Below are 21,844 nucleotides of genomic sequence, written 5' to 3'. Positions count from 1 at the left end.
GAGCCAGACAGAGTACCTTAAGACAAATACTGGAAAACAATGAGAAATCATTGTCTCTACACTTCTTAAATTAAAGCTTTCTTTGTCTAAAAGATATGTTTTTAAAAACTAAAAGAATTATGTCACCTAGAGAAATTGCATATCTATTCTTTTGGATGAAACCTGCACAATGTCTCACTGATTTTTGGTCAAAATGTTTAACAGTCATCAGAGGTTGAAAATGGAATAGCTTTAAGCCTCAGAAATGAATAAAGTTAAGTCTTGAATGTTCATTCTCAGTCCAGCCTGATCCAATGAAAACAGAAGTGATATCAAGAAATGGAGCTTTCGCGTGAATTTTATACTTTATGAAGCAGAGACTGTTTTCAGTGATACAGCTAGGAGACAGGTTTGTTGTCTGAGCTTCAAAAAATATCTGATTTAATCTCTTAATTACTCAATGTGAGTACTATTATTTTTGTTTCCTGATTTATAGATGAATAAAGTGGAGTATAGAGAGGTAATTGACCAAGAGTATAAAACTAATGAATAACTGGTTATGGTTTTGACATATGCAGTATATCTCTAGAGCCCATGAACCTGGAAACTACACAACTCTATTTCTCAAAGGAAATCCTGAAGGTAGCTAGGAAAATTAAAATATCAAGTCACACACACAGATAAACACAAACCATGAAAACACAGAATGACTTATCAAAACCATAGAGCAATTTCTTTCTTCCTCTTAAAGACACTTACTGAAACTATCTAACTTTATGAATATTTTGCATTTTACATAAAATCTCAATTTTAACAAAAAATCGTGTCTTATTTTGTATTTTCTGAAATTTTAAAACCTTAAAAGTTGTAAACATTCATTGATTATAAGAATGACAGAACACAAATCTCTTACATGAAACATTTGAGAAAAGGAAATTGTACTTAACACAGTGGACTCCATGTTCTGAATTTTGATTCTCCATGTGAGCTCTTCAGAAAACTGGAAACATAAACTTTTAACACAAGACTGAACATACTATTTCAAGCTACAATTATTTGATTTCTTTGGTGTTTTTAGCATTTTAATCACTTATAGACTACTTTATTTAAAATTCAATAAAATATTTCTATAGTCTCACCAAAAAAACCAACTAAACAAACAAAAAAAGTTTAGAAGCCAAAGAATTTATTCTCTGATCCTAAATTAACCTTTTTTTTTTTTTTTTGATGAAATTATAGGAGTTTTGAGACAAATATCCAAATGACCCAGAACACAGCACTGAGAAATAACCAGCACAGTGACATCAGCCTTTGTTTTTCCCAGTGTCAAAGGTGTCTCAAGAAACAGAGGAAATAGTACTTGAGAACACCAGAGACTGAAAACAGAGCTAGAGTTGACAGCCTCAATTGAGGGAGAGTTAATGTTACAGATAATAATTCAATGGAAAGGGGAAGAGAAAAATGGAAAAGCCTGAGACTGGAATCTCCAGTGACAACTAAGCTCTATATGTGGGGACATGAGACTCAGTGGAAAGGAAGGACCTGAAAAAGAATTTGATGGAATAATGGAGGAGACCATGTTAAAGAAAACAAGTGAACAATATCAGAAAAAATCTGAGCATAGACCAGGGTGATTGACATGTAACCCTAACCATTAACTGAGGAGTTATTGGTGTTTGAACCTATGGGATAAAAGGAGTCGTTTTCTTTAAGATGTGACCTCCAATACACTGACCACACATAAGGGCACGCCCCAGTCCTGATACAGCTAGGCAACACACACTGCACTTCTTTGGGAAAGAAGAAACAGTATCAAAGATGTGTGGGAAGGGATGGGAGGGGAAGAGCTGAAGGGTGCATATGCTCAAAGAACATTTTTTGAAATTTTCAAAAGTAGATCAGTATTTATCCCTAGTATGGGACTGGATTTTTTTGGGAGCCCATTCCACAGGGGGGGGAAAAAAAAAAGGGAATACTCTCTCAGCCTAGACAAATGGGGAAAGGCCTAGGCCCTGTTCCAAATGATATGACAGACTTTGAAGATCCCCATGTAAGCCCTCACCTTCCTGGGGGAACAAAAAGGAGATGGAATAGGGGGTTGGTGTGGGGCAGGGGAGGAGGGGAGAGAGGGGGAACTAGAATTGACATGTAAAACAATCTTGTTTCCAATTTAAATTTTTTAAAAAGGAAAAAAATGAATTAATGAAATATTATGATCAGTATTCCCACCAGCCTGGTCCCACAGCCACATCAGCCCCAAAATAACACACAGAGACACTGTGTCAGATACAAAGCTGTTGGCCAGTTACTAGCATTTCTTATTGGCTAGTTCTGTCTTAAATATTAACCTATTTCTATTTATCTAAGTGTTTCCATGTGGTCTTACTGGAGACAGATTTGGACCTCTTCTCTCAAGTCTGTACATCTTGAATCTCTTCTACTACATCTCCCAGAATACTCCTTGTCTCCTAGTCCTGCCTATCTTGCCTTCCTATTTGCCAAGAGTGCTTTATTCATTAACCAATAAGAGAAGCATATATACAGAATGGTATCTTCCATCATCTCCTCTTTCCTCTATAAAATAAAAAGAAGGGTTTTAACTTTAACATACTAAAATATATAACAAAACATTTATCAAATAAGAACTATAGTTAACAATATTCAGTCCATTAACATTTAGCAAGATTTAAAGAAAATATTCCATCTACCTTTGTGAGTCTAAAGTCTTATATGTAACTTATCTTTAATCCTAACTAAGGAAAACTATAACCATAACTATCTGCCTTCACCTCCATCAAAGACCACAGGATAATATATAAACTCGCTGCCTGGCCAGTCACCTGAAGTTCTTCTGTATTATTCTATCTTCAGCCTATAGGCCATAGTATGTCTGGCAGACTCCTCAGCAAAGTAGGAAACTTTCAACTGTCCACCTGTATTGGCAGTTTGTCAGTCACTTTTCTCTGTATCCTGCATACTGTCCAGCAGATTCTTCCATGAAGCAGGAACCTTCTGTCCATCTTGTTTCAGAAGTCACTTTTCTGTGGGTCCTGCATGTACAGTTTATACAGCATAAACTCAAACAGTCCAGACAAGAGCAGTATCTTGCCCAAATGGCTAGTCTTGCCATATCAGAAGCAAACCCCATAATGAGTTTCTTCAAAGGAAGTCCATCTTCCTTTCTGATGCAGTTGGTTCGGCCAGGAGCAGTTGGCATTACCAATAAGAAAAACCATAAGCCATTTTAAATGACATATTCAGTAGGTCTTTGAAAGTTTTAAAGAATGCCTACCCATTTGAAATATATTTCTGGATATCTAGAAAACCTAACTAACTTAACTATAAGTTTTGATGATAGGTAACTATATATGATGTGTACTAAATTATACATCACATTTTTAAATGAGCTATATAAACACAATACCTAAACAAGAGGAAAAATATACATATCACAAAATTGACCTTAAATTTTATCAATAATTGAAAATCCATTCCAAAGCAAATTATTCATTTATATACCATAATCCCCTTTTTACCTTTAAAAAGAGATTGGTTCTCATTATTAACCATTCATAACCAACCCCATTTAAATGAAAACAAACATTTATAAACAATGGAAATTTGGGCATCACTCTTTCCAAACTGCTTTCTGCGCTATCTTGGGGACCCTAAGAAGAACCAAAAAAATCCTGGGTATAAAGGTCTGCAAGGCTTTTTTGCCTCAGCTGTTTTGAATGTTGGGTCACCTGGGACATTGCTTCAGGGGGTATTGCTTGCTCAAACCATGTTAATCTGGAAGGAATCCATAGCTTTTCATTTTCTGTGGAAACAAAAATAGAAATTCTTTTCCCCAGTAACCTCTCCTTAGACTTAAATTTTGTAAGGCATTTTTAAGATATATAAATTGGATTAATTTAGCAGCATTGATAATCAAGTGTATTGTGGCAATTGTTCCTTCCTTAGCAATTGAGCAATTTAAAAACAACACAATAGTGTAGAGTATCCAAACTCTCTGTGTATTTTCCATTTTAAGTGGCTTTTTTTATTACTCTATTTCTTTTATTTCTATTTTTTTCATTTATTAAGTCAGGGTTTCTCTGTATAACTTTGGCTGCTCTGGAATTCACTCAGTACACCAGGTTCACTTAGAAATCACAGAGATTTATTTGACTCTGCCCCCGGAGTACTGGAATTAAAGGTGTGTGCCACCACAGCCAGATACTCTCCTCTTTCTATTTTTTTTTAAACTACTTTATTCTGTTTCTTTTTCTCTCCCAAGCCTACGTATATATTTAAACACACAGCAAACCTTTAGAGGTTTTTCTTTATCTCAATATGTCTTTACAATAAACCTTTATCTTTTTCTGGCCACGAATCTTTTATCTGCTGAAAAATAATATTGCTAAAAATTAAAGCCACAGCTGTATTAGTCACTATCTATCCAAGATGACGGGGTACGTTTACCGCCAGTAGTGAGAGCTGTGCTTATGACCTAGGTCTATGCTTGGTCACTGCCATTGCCAGCTCTCATACACACCATTAAGTTGTTAGCAGGGTTTGCCACTTATGCCAAGTCAGGAAATATGTTTCTCTTATTTGTTAATGAGTAAAGCACTGTTGGCAAAGGCTTTTGTTTGGGTAATTTGTTTTTTTAATCATAGAATCATTTTATTTAAGTACAAAAAGCTAAAAACATAGCCATTTAGCAATTAACATTGCAAAGAAACTGAGAAAGAACAAGATATACATAAGGATTATTTTCTATAAGAAATGTGGTAGTAAAGAGCAAGTAAATAAGCAAGTAATGTTGTGAAAATTCTTAAGGCGGAAAAAATTGAAATTTTCTGAAATGGACTAAATATTGTTAACTGTAATTATTACTTGATAACTTTTGTGTGATTTATTTTGCTATGTTAAGGTTAAAACCCTTATTTTTATTTAGACAGAAAAGAGGAGATGATGGGTAAATATGTTTCTCATTCTGGTTAATGAATAAAGCACTGTTGGCCAATAGGAAAACAAGATAGAAAGGACTAGGAGACAAGGAGGATTCCAAGAAGTAGAAAGGAGGAGTCAGCTGGTAGAGACTGAGGAGAGATAACACCAGTCTCACTCTCCACGTGAAAATACATAGATTAATAGAAATGGGTTAATACTTAAGACAGAGCTAGATGATAAGAAACAAGTAACTGACCACCAGAATTATATCTACTACAGAGTCTGTGTGTTATTTGGGGCTGGCCCAGCGGTGGTTCCAGGCTGCCGGAAAAACTACTCACACCACAAATGGATTATTTTCTGTAAGAAATTTGGTAGTAAAGAGCAAGTAAATAAGCAAATAATGTTGTGAACATTCTTAAGGCAGAAAAAAAATTGAAATTTTCTGAATAGCCTCAATAATTTCCTTATGGAACATTTTAATACAAAAATGCCATTAGAAATATATTTATATTACACTTTCATATTTTCCAAACAGATTTCCTAGTCATCAAACTATGTTCTACATAATAACTTTATAACTAAGAAGAATGATGTACTTTCTTTTCAAAGAAGGAACTATGTTTTCTAAATGATAATGAACTGTAGAGATGGTGAATTGCATGGGAACACTCAAGCACTTGAGTTCCAGGCTTAATGCTCTCTCCACTAATATCAGCAGAGTTCTATTCTTTCAGGTGTTATGGTCATCATTTGAACTTAAACAGCCTGACCACCTGATATATATAAATAGAATTTGATACCCTACTGCCATTAAGGTGTCTGGGACTACAAACTTTACTTGCAGTCATTGGCTACTCAATTTACACTCCTTGCTTAGTTATAATTATCTCTCTCAAGACTATTAGTAAAGTTAATGTGGCAATTTTTGATCTAGAAGAAAATTGAATAGAAGTTAATTGTGTGTTGGTTAAATTCACAAAATGTCTCAAAAACCGAAACAGCTCTAAAATTATAAAATATCAATCATTATCACTGTTTTAGTTAACAAAAGTTAATATTAATAGGCTTATAATGTTACAGTTGATACATCAGTATATATTTTACCTATATGTGCATTTATATCAAGTACTGGCCTGTACATAAAGGAAATACACTATCATGTCTAGTGCAATAACCAAGAGGAGCAATAACTCCCATTTTCTCGTGATTACACAAAAGCAAGAACTAAAGCAAGCTGTCTTTTTCATTTTTTCAACTTAAGAAAATGCTTCTCTTGAGTTTCCATTACAATGCTTAAAGTATTAATGAGATAGTAGTGCATTTCAAAGTAAAAGGTTGAAAAACTTTTGCTCATATGATAAATCTGGAGAAATAAGTAATCATTATAGTTTAATTATGAAGTGTCATTTCAAAATTCAGTGTGAACTCAGGCTTTCCAGATCTTTATTACTACCCATGGGGAAAATAATGACCCTTATAAATATCTGGCACCAATGAGGCTCTAACAAAATATTATTCCTTGATAACCTAGCGATTATGAACTTAACTTCATGGGGGGAATTTCTACGTGCATACTGCACCAAAGATGGAGTAAACATACATTCAGTGATGTACTACTGTAGTGACAAGGTACACAAAGTGTTACAGGATGGGGTAAATATATGTGCTTCAGCAGTTAGTTTTAAAAATCACCCTTTTTTGATGAATATTGATAAATTACACAGAGAACTTATTAATTGTATAAAATACAGCAATTCTATATCTAAAATGTATACAAAGTGGCCACTTGGGGAAAAATATTTATACATGGGATAATTTTATTTTGCAAAGTTATCATTCCTGAACAAAGTCTCTTCTACATGTAGACAACAGCTATGAGGCACATGAATAATATTAAGACTCCTGTCCAGAAATAAAGTTTATGAAAATTACAAATGTTTTGCTTTTGATACTAATCACAACTTAAAACACACTGATGGTCATATTAAGTATTGAATTGTGGGCTTTTATGATTTATGATACTCAGATATCTATATTTACTTCTTGTTCCAAAAGATTTGAAACTTTTTTTCAGGCTTCTTCATTCCTATCATTTCTGACAATCAGATTCTACTCCTATGCTACTGGTTCACAAAGATGTCAAGCTGTTATTTAACTTTCCACTTAATACTCATGTGGCTAATTTGGAATGATGAGAATGTCCTTGTTATTATATAAATGAATAATTAATTGCAGACTGTAGAAGATAACATTTTGTATGAATGTAGACAAGTTAAATTAAACAAGAAAGGTTGATGTCCACAAAGCTACTTGTTTAAATCTAAACACAAAAAAAGAAGGTAAAGCTAACTTTGAAAATATAATTAGCTAAAAAGGGAGAATAGACACAAAGACACACATGCACATATACATACACACACACACACACACACACACACACACACACACACACACACCAGACACCATCCCTTGAGTTCCTGCTTGAGTATGTGTGTGTGCGTGTGTGTGTGTGTGTGTGTATGGTAAAAATTCAGCAATCTAATGTATAATGAATTAAAGTCTTAAAACTGAATTTGGTTTTCTCACCTTTTCTTCAGATTTACTAACTCTCTCCACCTTGTAATCTGTGCCCTTTCCAATGCAAATTTATTTATACTAAAAGTGGGAGGGCGATCACTATCTTGAAATTAACTAACTTTCAATACTGATCTGACACTGTGAACAATATTATTAATAGAAGCCTGAAAAATAATGTTTACATAGTTGATTATAGCAATGATGAAGCAAAAACAGGAAAACATTATGCAAGTCTTACTCCTGAGATAACTAATGAGAAAGTCTTAACACACCATCTTATTGAAACATTGACTCATTACAACCCATATCTTCTACCACCATCAGTGCAAACTAGCCTGGCACTTGAACTAAGATCTGCTTAAGTCAAAGTATGTTTACCCTGCAGGGTTATTTTTGATTAGTTATATTTCCAGATAAAATATTCTAGATTAAATAATTACATTTATCGTCATGCCCTTTAATATCTCATGAAAATTACAGAAAATTTTTAAAAGTCAAAATAAATTTTTAAAAGTCAAGAGTCAAAAACACAAAGGAGATAAAAGATAACACATATAAGAACTATGTGTTTGGAAGGTGATTGTCAGAGAGGGGAACTAATATGAACTGCAATTCCTTCTGGAAATTTCAGAAAAGATTAAAGTCAAAGTGTTGATTAGCACTTAAAGGGAGATAATTATTTGAAAACCATGAAAAGGTTTATAGCTTTAATAAAGCTTTAACTATTTTCAACTAAATCTTTACCTGTAACTGCCATTTAAGCAATTATCTTGTCTCAGCCTAGTGCCCCTCCCCAAAAAATGTCTCTGGTTTCAGAAAAAAAAAATTGCACCAGAAAAGAAATTTTAAAAATCTAGTCTTGGGGACATGGTCAAATAATTCTGTAGATTGTCATATATTCACTGATTGTTCTTTTTCTTCAGATTTTTGTAAGGTACAATTGATAGATAAATATTGAATACATTAAATATATAGCATGATAATTTGATAAATGGATACACTGTGAAACTAATATCAAAATCAAACCTTCTACTTATTTAATGATAATGTGATTACGTTAGCTCTCTCGTATTCCTATTTTTATGTTATTATCTTTCTCACTCTTTGGATTTCAAACTGTTTGTTTTTATACTTAAATTTAAAGAGTTCCTGTTATGGAGAACATTTAATTGAGCCATATTCTTTATTCAAATTTAATCTATTTAATTGAATACAAATTCACCTATATTTCTTATTATGAATACAGTGGTCTTACACTTGCAAATTTACATTTGTTTTTTGTTAGTTTATTTTGCCTTATCATCACCATTATTTTCATTTTCCTTTAGTTGAATACTTCAATGTCTTTAGTAATTTTAATAAATTTGTAATTATACTTTAATTCCTTTAGGTTTTAAAATATATACATTTTAATTTGTCATAATATTTTGGAGAGTTTTATTCCCCTGATTCCAGTTAAATGTAAAGATTTACAAAGATGTTGCTAGATAGTCCACTCTTTGGGCAATTCTTTCCATTCCTTCTTGTCTCCTCCAAACCCTAATACATGAAACCAATATTATTACATGATTACTTATTTTCAAAAAAGATGAGGGAAGAAACCAACACAAGTATATATTTCGAGTTCCTTATATTATTCTTCCAATTTACTTTATCTGCTTCTCTTTTTTTTCCCTTTGGATACTCATTAACATATGGTGCCATTTCCTTATTCCAATAAAGCTTTGCTTACCACCCACCGACTTTATGCTGTTTTTGTCAAACATATTACACTTCTATATGTTATAAGCTCTGAAAATAAAATTATGCCTGTATTGTTTCCTGAAACCCATTTCATAGCAGTTTTTAAAAGACGGGGGGGGTGGATTTCAACTGATAGAATTCATGATTTACCTGCTATGACTCTTGTGTAGGTGTGTTAATTGAAGTGCTGTCCCAGGTCACTTGTTTTCAACCCATAGAACTTCCTTTCATTTTCAGTTTTTCAGAAAAGATTTCTGGAATCAAATTCTCTCAGTTTTTGCTTATCTAGGGAAGTCCTTATGTTACCTCCTTGTAGGAAAAGAGTTTTGCTGAATACAAGTTTCATAGTTGCCTTGTTGAGGTCTGTTCTTTTTACTTCTGAAAGGATGGAAAATACAGCCTAACTCTCCAATGACCCCAGGAAGCTAGAAGTTTAAAAATACTATCTAAGAAGCCCTAAATACCTTAAATTCCAGGCCCTGTCCTCTGCCAATAAATAGTCAAAAGGTCTAGGAGCCCGTGCAAATGCAGACCTCCAGGGCTATAGAAAACTGATTGGTTTATAAAGTGCGGGCTTGGATGATTTAAAATGATTGGTCTAAAAACTATAAAATGGTTTAATTTGATTGGCCAGCACCGTGAGGGCTCTTAATGCTATGAGATGATTGGTTTACAGTGCATGGGCTTTGTTGTAAAACCTATAAAAGTTGTATCAATTTTGTACTTGGGGTCCTCAGTCCTCTACCCCTGCATGGCGGATGACTGTGGACCCCAGTGCACTTGGAATAAAAAAGTCCTCTTGCAGTTTGCATCAAGACTGCTTCTTGTGAGTAGTTTGGGGTGTCGCCTTTCCTGAGTCAGAACATGAAGGTCCATGCTCTAAAGGTCTTTCATTTTTAGCATTTAAAATTCATTGTATGTTGCCCTTTGGCATCCATAGATTCATAAGAGAATGTAAGGATGGAACAATACAGCCTAACTCTCCAATGACCCCAGGAAGTTAGAAGTTTGAACCTTAAATTCCAGACCCTGCCCTCAGCCAGCAACTAGGGAAAAGGTCACATTCTTTGCTTTTATGACAGGACCTGTGAGTATGTGTGCTTTGTCACCCCACCCAGGAGCCTATGCAAATGCAGACCTCTGGGGCTATAGAAAAGTGATTGGTCTAGAAAGCACGGTTTGGATGGTTTAAGTTAATTGGTCCACAACGCGCAGGCTCTGGATGCCATGAAATGATTGGTTTACGATGTGCAGGCTTTGTTGTAACCCTATAAAAACTGCCTCAATTCTTCCCTCATGGTCCTCGGTTCTCTACCCCTGTGTGGCGTATGACTGAGGACCCCAGTGCATTTGGAATATAAAAGACCTCATGCTTTTACCTCAAAACAACTTCTAGTGAGTGATTTGGGGGGATGCCTTTCCTGAGTCAGGGCATTGGGGTCCATGCTCTGCAGGTCTTTCAAGAACAACTACTAATGTTGTTGTGATCACCTTCATCTCATATCTTTTACCACTGACCAGCTCTCACTCTTTGGGGTATTGTATTTAGATGTGACTATAACACGATTAATAAAAGACCCAGAGACTAATACTGGGGTTCAAGCTTCAAGCTGAAAATCAGAAAAGCAAAGGAGTCAGCCACTAGCTCTTACCTTTAGCTCAGGCTGAAAGGGTTGATCCTAGCTCCACCAAACCTCAAACTGTATTTCCAGACTGCAATGTCTCCTCATTGTGGCTGGAGAGAATCCTGAGACTGAGCCTAGTGAAGACCCTGCCCCTATCTTTTATACTTCTCCAGTGCTATGATTAAAAGCATGTGAAACCAAGTGCTGAGATCATCTTTGTGTAAACTGTTACTTTTCGCACTGGATTAATTTAGTATGGTCAGTTTGGCCATGAACTAACAAAGATTCATCTACTGCTTAATCCTGAGTCCTGGTATTAAAGGTGTGTGCCTGGCTTCTATGGCTTGAGGCTGATTTTGCTTTGTGACTCCTCAGGCAAGCTTTAATAAATCATAAATAACACATCACCACATGTGACCATCTTTTATAAGTTTTAATTGGAGTTATCTTGAGTGAAGCTCAAAAAGAGGTGAGGGTGATTTTAAGATGGTAGAAGGTAAAGAATGGCCGATTTTTGGATATGAAGTTTTTCAGAAATGCGAATACTTCACAATAATGCTAGCTCACTCTTGTACTCAGTAAGAATGTGCTCTGAGACATTCTAATTTTCCTTGACAGCATTTTCCCTTAAGTAGTGAAAGCTGTGTTATGCTGTAGATTATATGTCATGACCCATGAAGATGGCTACACTTTACCTTGCCTCAAGGTCAGAGAGTTCAAACCTGTCCTTAGTAAGTCAAAAGACCTATTGGTCTAAGGCTTGGCTACTGCAGGAATTGATAGTGGATGTCTTATCTCAAAAACAAGGGACTTGGGCTCAGATGTGTTTACTCTTGATCCTGTGGTTACCAATTGCTTGGAGGACTAAAGAAAGTCTGTTTGATCTTTATATAAGATAATAGAAGTCTTCAGTCACTTCTTCCCACTTTAGGTTGAGGTACTTAAGAATGTTGACAATAAACTTAGGGCATTCAGTATTCACTGGATTGCTGTTCTGACTCTATCCCGTGTCTCTGTCTCTTTTTATTTTTTTTCCTTTTTTTTAAATTTAAATTTGAAACGAGTTTGTTTTACATGTCAACCCCAGTTCCCTCGCCTTCCCGTCCTCTCCTATCACCCCCACCAAACCCCAGCCCATCCCCTTTCTGCTTCATAGGGAGGGTGAGGCCTTCCATGGGGAGTATTCAAAGTCTGTCATATCATTTGGGGCAGGGTCTAGCCCCTCCCCCATGTGTGTAGGCTGAGGAAATGTACCTCTATGTGGGATAGCCTACAATTCACACTGCCAGAAAAGCTAAGAAAAAAGGAGAACTGATGGGAGATGCCATTATGTATATATGTTTCTCATACTGGTTAATGAATAAAGCACTGTTGGCCAATAGGAAAGGAAAGGAAGATAAGAGGGACTAGGAGACAAGGAGGAAAGTGGAAGTAGTAAGGAGGAGTCAAGATGGAGAGTCTGGAGAGAACAGAACCATCGTTCCTCTGCTCTCAGTAACACCACATGGAAATACATAGAAATGGGTTAATAATTAAGACAGAGCTAGCCGATAAGAAACTAGTACCGGGCCAACAGCATTGTATCAAATACAGGGCCAACAGCATTGTATCAAATACAGAGCCTCTGTGTGTTAATTGGGGCTGGCGCAGCGGCGGGACAAAGACCGGCAACGGGAGGAAAAACCTTACTCCTTACAGAGAACCCTATGAGAGATGTACATGATCCGCTAGAGAAGGGGAAAGGGACAAGATCTCCTGAGCAAATTGGGAGCATGGAAGGAGGGGAGAGGGAATTAGGAGAAAGAGGAGGGGAGACGTAGGCACGAGGGAACAGGAAGATTGAAAAAAGAGAGAACAAGAAAAGAAATACCATAATAGAGGGAGCCATTAAAGATTTAAGGAGAAATCTGGCACTAGGGAAATGCCCAAAGATCTACAAAGATAAACCCAACTAACAATCTAAGCAATGGTGGAGAGGCTACCTTAAATGCCCTTCCACGATAATGAGATTGATAACTACTTTATATGCCATCCTAGAGCCTTCATCTAGTAGCTGAGGAAGCAGAAGCAGACACCTACAGCTAAACACTGAACCAAACTCCTGGAAGCTAGTTACAGAGAGGGAGGAGTGATGAGCAAAGGGGTCAAGACCAGGCTGGAGAAACCCACAGAATCAGCTCACCTGAACAAGGGGGAACTCATGGACTAGTTTGATAGCCCTAGTCTGATAGCTGAGAAACCAGCATAGGACCGACCCAGACCACCTGAATGTGGTTGTTAGTTAGGGTTAGGAGGACTGGGCAGTCTACAGGGCCTCTAGTAATGTATCAGTATTTATCCCTAGTAGACGAATGGACTCTGTCTCTTTCATAATATTTTTACCTGCCTTTTCTCAATCCATACTACCCCTCTCATGTGCTAACCAGGCAACTTGGCTGGATCTGACTTAAGACCCACAAAGATGGCAACCACAGTAATATTAGTGTTGTTTTACTGTAAGATAAGCGATATCAGCATTTAAAAAACTGCCACTTATTAGTTCACAGTTATGCAAGCCAGAAGACCAAACCACACTCTCAGATTCTCAACTCAGTATCTTATCTGTGGGCAAAGCTAGAGTTGTATTGGAGATGAAACTGTTTTAAGATTTTCCAAATGAAATAGTAAAACCTATTTCAAGTGCTTATATTATACAATCCTTACAAATGTACAATTATTACATTTTTGATTGTAGATCTAAAACAAAATGAGAACAAGAATAACTAAACTCTGAGAGTTTGTTCTATCAGTTTCCCTTCATTTTTCCCCTTTGGATATTCATTACTATATGGTGCCATTTGCTAGGACTATAGATTTCTTACTGTTGGTATTTGTTTGGTAACACTTTCACTTCCTTGAGAACAGCCAAGTCTAGTCTAGTCTCTCCAAAGCACGCAAGGGTCCTTCTTTGGGACCAGTAGAGTCTCTGCTGTTTTTTAACAGGGAGCTGATGGGGGATTTCCTGTGGACCTATAGGTAACCTTACTTGTGGATATTTGACCTGCTTGGTCAAGGGAATGATGAATATTCTATCACCTTAATGGGATAGAAAACAGAATTTTATAAGGCTTAAAGATATTAACATTATGTATATTATCAGATGTTCCCTGATATCTGGTGAGGGAGGAAACTTCATAATATATCCAGAGAAAATTTACAAAACAGTGAGTTAAAATTGGGACTGGAGAAATACGTCAGTGTATAAAATACCTGTCATGCAAGAGTAGGAATCTGAGTTTGGATCACCAGCACCCATAGAAATGTCAGGCATGTTATTATCTCTGTAACTCCAGCATTAGAGAGGCTGGAGACAGTCACATGTTCAAATTTCCATTGGTCAACCAGCCTAGCTGAATTGAGGAGGTCCAGATTCATTAGAGACCCTGTCTTAGAATAATTAGAATTGATAAAGGAAAACAGTTATTTTCAATCTCTGTTCTCTGCACTAGTGCACATATATACATGTGCATGTGTATATTCCCATACAAACATGTACATACTATAACTCACATGCACTCAGAAAAATTTTAAATCTAAACAATCAGGTCAAATAGGGACAAAGCACAGAATAAAAGCAAATTTTTCAAAATATCTATAATGTCCATGATGAAAAATGTCTATGATGAAAAACTAGAATAGGCAATGATAAGTAATAAACAACCAAAGAAAAATAAAGTAAGCTTAGAAACTAATATTATGAAATGATTTTAAATCAGTATAAGACATGAGAAGCAAAGTACATCAAACACTTTGACAAAATAAAATGCAAATTAACTGATAAACAGGATAAGAAAATATCTATTAACTAAATATATAAGAAGTCACAATAAAACACTCGAGTAATTTAAATTTTATAATGCCTAGAAAAATAGAGAAAATTCATAAAAAAATTAAGGATAAAATAATACGGTAATATTCCCTTAATGGAAAATGTGTTTCTTAATTCTTAAAATAGCTATCCAAATGCTATAAGATAGTTACAATAAAACAGATGTTTATCTAAATTCTGAAATTATAAGAGGTTACAGAACATTTCAGTAATAAATATAAATAATATATCATGAAATATCAGATTAACTTACACAGAACATTTTTAGTAGCATCATTGGGAGATAAAGGATTGCAGGTCATAAAGATACAAATATTGACTTTTGGAAGCTGCAGTTATCTTCAGCACCCATAGCTCATCAGCACCCATAGCAGTAGAGAGAGGGACTGAAGGGTTCCTAACTTTCTCTAATGATTAATACACAGATAATGATTAATGGGAAAGGGAGAGACTATTTCTTCAGTGACACCTTCACTGGTAAAGTACCCTTGCTCCTTTAAACAAACTCCCACCCATGCTCTTGTAAACAACACTAATGAAATTCATTGGGTAATTAAAAAATAAAAAAAAATTATGCATGTATATGAAAACACCATAATGAGACTCATCGTTATGTATAATTAATATATAGCAATAAAAAGCTGTAATAAAATAAAAATAATGAGTAAGAAACTCCCATATTGTGAGAGAAAGTACAGTGGAAAAAATCTATCCATCCTATATTTGAACCATTAAAGTAAAAATTTGAAACAGTTAAGGAGCCTCTTGCCTTAAAACATAACTGCTACACATAATGTCTTAGCTGTGTGATCTACTAAAATGTAGGGATAAATTTAAAAATATATATGAACAGTATGCTAGAATATCCAACACTAGCAGAAAAATCAATAAATAATTGCCAAAATTTGAAGTCTCAAAATGCTACTTGTATTCTCACATTGAGAGTAAGTTATGATTTCAATGTCCAAGGAAGTGGCCTTGAAGAAAAGGAAAATTGTAATTAGCCATTAGTCAGTTAATTTAAGCCAAATGTCTGATACATGAGATAGAGGTGTGAGAGTCAATATATTGTAACAATAGCTAATACTGGGTATAAAGTGACTTTGAATTGCCACTATAGTGTAGAACTCAGAAAAAGGCAGAGTGTTACTGAAGACAAAAGTCAAATACTATTTTAGCCAATTTGACCCTGAATAAGAAACTATTACAGATTTACAAATATTACTTCTTGTGGATCTAGAGATTTGGAGGTCCAGGACAAAGTATAAACAGATTGAGTTTTTGTAGTGAGGAGTGACTACGGACAATGTCTTCTGTATTATCACATGGTGGAGGGCAGAGCTCTCTTCTGGATTTTTCATATAAAATCTCCCTCAAGAACAATTCACCTCCCTAAGGGCTTCAATCCTGACACTATCACCTTGAAGGTTTGAATTTCAATGCACAAATGTTAAGGGTTCACAAATATTCAAACACAGCAAATAACACAGAGACTGTTTCTCAAAAGGCTATTTGCCATGCAACCTGCCATATAGCCCATCACAAAATCTTGTAACATAAAAGTCATTGATGATGTTATAGTTTCCTTCCTCGATGCATTTCCTGAATTTCAGATTACTATGACATTCTATTTAAACTCCCGAAGGCTTCCCTTGTTCAGAAACCATGTGGAGGTCTGTGTAGGGGTACCAGGCTGTGATGGTACCCCAAGTTTTCACTCGTGTCTTCCCTATTGTTCCAATCCATCACCCACATTGCAGTTAGATTGCTAAAGGGATTGAGTGATTATTTCACCCCAGTTCAGCAAAAACATTATTTTTTCACACTGATTAAATATTGCCACACAATACATAGGAGGTAAGGGTTTCACTTCTTTTGGGCACCACCCACTAAGTTGTGAGAATCTCTTTCTGTTCCAGTTGAAAGCTCAATTAAAATAATAAGGACCATCTGTCTGAGTTCTTCATGAATGATGGATGACAACAGGGGGAAGAAAAAGATGTGAGATAATGTCTCTTTGAACTGAGAAACTGGTAGATGGACTGACCACTGGTAGATTTTAGTTTTCTTTGCCAGGGCAGAAACAACAACAAAAAAAAAAAAAAAAAAAGAAAAGAAAAGAAAGAAAAAGCAAACAAACCAGAGACATGGGGATGCCAGTAGTGACTTAAGCCTTTAATCTTAACACTTGGGAGGCAAAAGCAATTGAATCTCTTGTGTTCAAGATGAATCTGGTTTCTCACAGAGAATTCCAAGGCAGCCAGGGTTACACAGGGAGACCTTCTTGGGAAGAAGGAGGAGGAAGAGAAGGAAGATGAGGAGGAGAAGAAGATAGAAAGAAAAGGAAGAAAAAACAGAACTGGGCATAGAGTCAAGGCCCAAGTAGCCTTGAGGGAATTTATTCCCATGCTATTTATTAATCAAATTAGGAGAAACAACAGCACCTCTGTGGAATTTGGAAGGAATAGCAATTTGGGACCTCATCCTAATTTTACTGTATTTAAATATGCATTTTAAAAATATATCAAATTGCAAAAAATGTACACTAAAATTTGAAGAAAGTTACCACTGAAACAGTTTCCCAGTGGCCTGTCCCACCTTCTAGGTCCTCTTCCCTCCAGGACTTCTTTCTTATGTCTTCACGGTATCTGTCTGTTCTCAGTTGGAGCCTTATCTGAAAGGAAAAAATAAAAAATAAAATAAAATAAAGCTTGTTCTGCTAGCAACATCAAAATCTTTGTTTGGAGTTTTAGTCGTGTTATTTTTGAATTATAGTCTTTGTGCTCCCAGAATCTGTGAGTCATGCTCATGTTCCTCAGAAGCATCTGGATTTAAAAAAAAAAAAAAAAGGCCCCGAAGCCTGAGGGTACAGGTGAAAGCATCTGTGAAAGCAAAGAGCAAACAGGCTTTCTGAGAGAAAAGAGACACAGGCAACATCATTTTAAAATTCTGAAGGGAGAGCTAAAGGGATGTCTCTGCATTTAAGAGCACTGGCTGCTGGCTGCTCTTTCTGAAGACCCATGTTTAATTCCCAGCACCTCCATTGTAGCTCACAAGCATTTGTACCTCCACTCCCAAAGAATCCAACACCCTCTTCTGGTTCCTTGGTTCCAGACACATACCATATCTGTAGACATATATGCAGATAAATAAGCCATACATATAAAATAAATAATAAAAACAAACAAACAAATAAATAAATAAATAAAACTAGACTTTCGAAGGTTTTGTGGCACACACCTTTAATCCCAGCAGTCTGGAGGCCAAGGCAGGAACAGAGAGTTCCAGGACAGACTCTGAGCAATACAGAGAAATCCTGTCTCAAAAGAACAAAAACAAAAAACCAAAAACGAAAAAAAGTTGGAGTTAACTCAGGTGCTTTAACTTATTTATACAAACATAGTCGGGCCAGCCCACACAATAAAAAGCACTGTGTGGCAGCCTAATGCTCTTGAGAGAACATTCTCTTCAATTGCTTGCAAGTCGCTGTTGAATATATACTGAGTCATGACAATTTGTACTGATCTTATTCACATCAGTCATGTACTCTCTCACTCTCCACTCAGGGCCTTGAGATACGAGATTCTATGTGGCTGCAGTTAAAAAGCCCCAGGACTGACCTCTGGCCAGTGAGACTCACATATAATCACAGGACATTATTCCAGAAAATAATGTAACAGGTTTTTGTTTGTTTTGTTTTGTTTTTTATGTAGCAGGACAGAGATGAAAGATTATGAGCTGTAAGGATGGTCTCAAGTCCAAAATTTCCTCTGTGTCTTGGCAGTCTTAAAAACAAAAATTCTTCCTGTTTGGTTGTCTTTAAAGTTTTCAAGAGTAACCTGACCTTCAGAACATACCAACACCTGCTAAGTAATCTGAACAAATAAATGGTCTATTCTGTTGTTGTAGAGAGTGTACGGAGATAATTATTTCTACTTCAAGACAGTAAATCGTTTCTGGAAAAGTAAACCAGACATGGAGTGAGGGTTTGTCTTGGATAGTGTGGACATAAGTACCATTGGCTCTGCTCCTAGGGCCCAAGAGTCCCAAGATTCCTTCTTTCTTGCATCATTAGGCCCACTTATGTATTTTAAATTTCCAACCAGCTTGAGCCCTTCCATAAAGGTCCTTCTTTCTCTTTTTCCCTTGATTCATTAGCCGAAGGTCTTGAAACATCACATCTCTCTCATCAAGTTTCTTCGAGTCCGGTTTACTTGCACGCTATACACACCCATACTTCTCCAAACACCCACACCCTGTCCCCCACACCACATGCACAATGCTTGTCCCTCTGTAATTCACTAAGTTTACTCAGGCTACACCTGCAAGACTCAGGTGACAAGTCACTGACTCTGAGATAGCCCTGCTGCTCCCTGACCCCTAAGCTTGCATCATTCTGCCTGCAGACACTGATAATAGAGAAGTGTCTGCTAGTGTTGGGAATGAAAACAAATCATTACAAATGGACATCACAAATTGTTAAAGAAATGATACTGGAAAACAAATTATGTTGAAATTTTCCAGTACCAACAGATGCAAATCCAAATAGATTCTCACATCACCAAACACAAAATGGATTTCCTTTTAAGTAATTAAATGTAAAACTGGACAAAACCCAGATAGATGTCCAGCTTCAATAGGCTTATATAAATGAAACTGAAACAAGAAAACATATTTATTACTAATCACACTGGTAAATATCTCTCAGAATGATAATATTTGATGGTATAATAGGGCCTGGGGGCAGAGACAGATATAATTACAGACATATAAAATGTTAACACTTAATATTTCAGAAAATAGTTTTCTAATATGAATAAATATTTAAAGTTCTCGGCATTTAGCAGAATAAAGATGTTAAGGAAATCTAGTCAGAGACATAAGACTAAATATGCTTGTAGAAATAACCACTGCTCTTTCCCTTAATGTATACTTTTAAACCAAAAATTAAGTCAAATTACATTAAGCCAAATATAGATTATTTTTCAAGGAGCATGTAATACCTTTATTTAAAATTATATTAAGTCATATATAGATTATTTTGTAAAGGAGAATGTTTCTTAGCTTAAAATCTGATTTCCTAAATGTTAAAAGCATATTTCATATATATATATATATATATATATATATTTCAGTTAAAGTAAGATCTTGCCCAAGAATTATAATTCTTGAATATTTGATTAGTTTTACGCCATTAACAGATTGAACTTTTTATTACATCATTACATATACTATATACACTCTGTCATTATATAGCTTTTAGCTATTCCACTTAGTTTGGGGATATTCATAATATATTCTCATTCCAGCTTTAGTAACATGTGGAAAAAAATAAAACATACCACTGTGATAGTATTGAAGATTAGCTGAGTGTAAATAGATGTTCTATGAATGTTATGGCTGTCTACACATCTCTTTCTAGAAATGCTTCTAATAGTAACGTACATGAACATACAGTTTTCTTATGACTTATAATATGTTTAAAGAGCACTATAATAATACTGATGCCCAGTTTTAGTCATAAGGAAATAGGAACCTAGATATATGTGGTTTTGTCCAAGCTCACACATGCAATCAGTAAGTTACAGTTCTGAAATAATAGTCTGGTTTGCTAACCTCTCAGTTTTTGGCTACAGAAGACACATGTGGTATCAATACTTGAAATTAAACAGCCTGTACAAACCTGAATGCCCAAAGGATATCCTCCCACTCCCACAGTTTAACAATTGCCTTCTTGTTTCAGAACTCTTATCAGTGAAGCACCCTTACTTGGATGAGCCCCAACTCATTGTCTTGGTTTCATTTTGTTTTTAATTGGGATTTAAATGCTGGCAGTTATAAGACTTGTTGGCCTTTGAAATGCAAAGTTGACTTTAGTCAACCAGCCTGATTAGGTACTTCTATAAAGGAAGACAATTCTGACTGTGGTGCCACATGGCTTAGACGCTTTTCAAAACCAGAGATGAATTGATCCTCATCAGTGAAGAGTTAGTTTAGAAGACCATTTCACTCTGGGAATGCATTACCATCATTGGATAACTTTAAAGATTCTTTAAGACCACAAGATTGTTACAGCAGAGGCAGCTCTGTGTCTACCCACTCACCGTCAGGAAAACAGGAACATAGAACCAGAATAGATTCAGCTTATTCTGCAAGACAGTTCCAAGCTGTGTGGGAGAGCTGTGTGTGTTCTTTTTTTGCATATCATTGTGGAAGTATATTATAGTGATCCTACTGGCCTAAGGAGTGGTGGGTGTTGTTCCATGTGGAGTTAGTTTAGTGTTTGTGGGAAGGTAAGCAGTAGGAGGCTAGCATGATGTGTCTGTGACACATACTGGTTATGAGTTAAAGATGAGTCTAGTGTGTGCCTAACCAGTAGCAACATTTTACATGTGCTCCAGTGGGACAAAAGTTGTTCTTAGTATACCTAGAATTAAATTTGACACTACTCATTGAAAATTCCAGTAACTCCCTTCTAACCTCACCTCACAGTTAAATATGAATCAAAGGTAGCACAGGGGGCACCAATTTCCAAAAACTTAGAAACACTGCATTTTTATTACTACCAAGAAATGAAAAGTAAACTTTCTACTTTAGAATCAGTACATTGTTTTTACATGATGTGCAGAAAAGGAACTTAGGAAAATAAAAATGAAGTACACAGGATGAAACTGGATTCAATATAAAATCGTGCTCATCTTAAAAATCAGAAAACATAAAATAAAGTTCAGATAGCTGATAATATATTTTTAAATTGCACATTACTATTAACACTGTTTTTCTGACAATTTGTTAATCAATTTATTGTAAATTACTTATAGCCAGTTAATTGTCTATAAATATGTATCATTCTGGCCCTATGTTGTGTGACTTTTTGCTAGGAAGATGTGAGCAAATGGCTATTCATCCAAGATGAGGCACCAACAATGAAGACCAAAGAAAAAATGTACATCTAGTTTAGTGAACAAGGAAGTTTATTAGGACTAGTTGTGCGACCAGAGTACTCAGCTGATGGAGGGTGTCAGGATTAAAGCACTTAACAGACCACCACAAGAAGTAAAGAAGAAGCTGCATTTATTACAGAGAGTAATGGGCTTATATACCCAAGCCA

Source organism: Phodopus roborovskii, unplaced genomic scaffold (assembly GCF_943737965.1).
Source record: "Phodopus roborovskii unplaced genomic scaffold, PHOROB, whole genome shotgun sequence".
Lineage (NCBI taxonomy): Eukaryota > Metazoa > Chordata > Mammalia > Rodentia > Cricetidae > Phodopus > Phodopus roborovskii.
Note: the sequence above shows the minus strand (reverse complement) of the source record.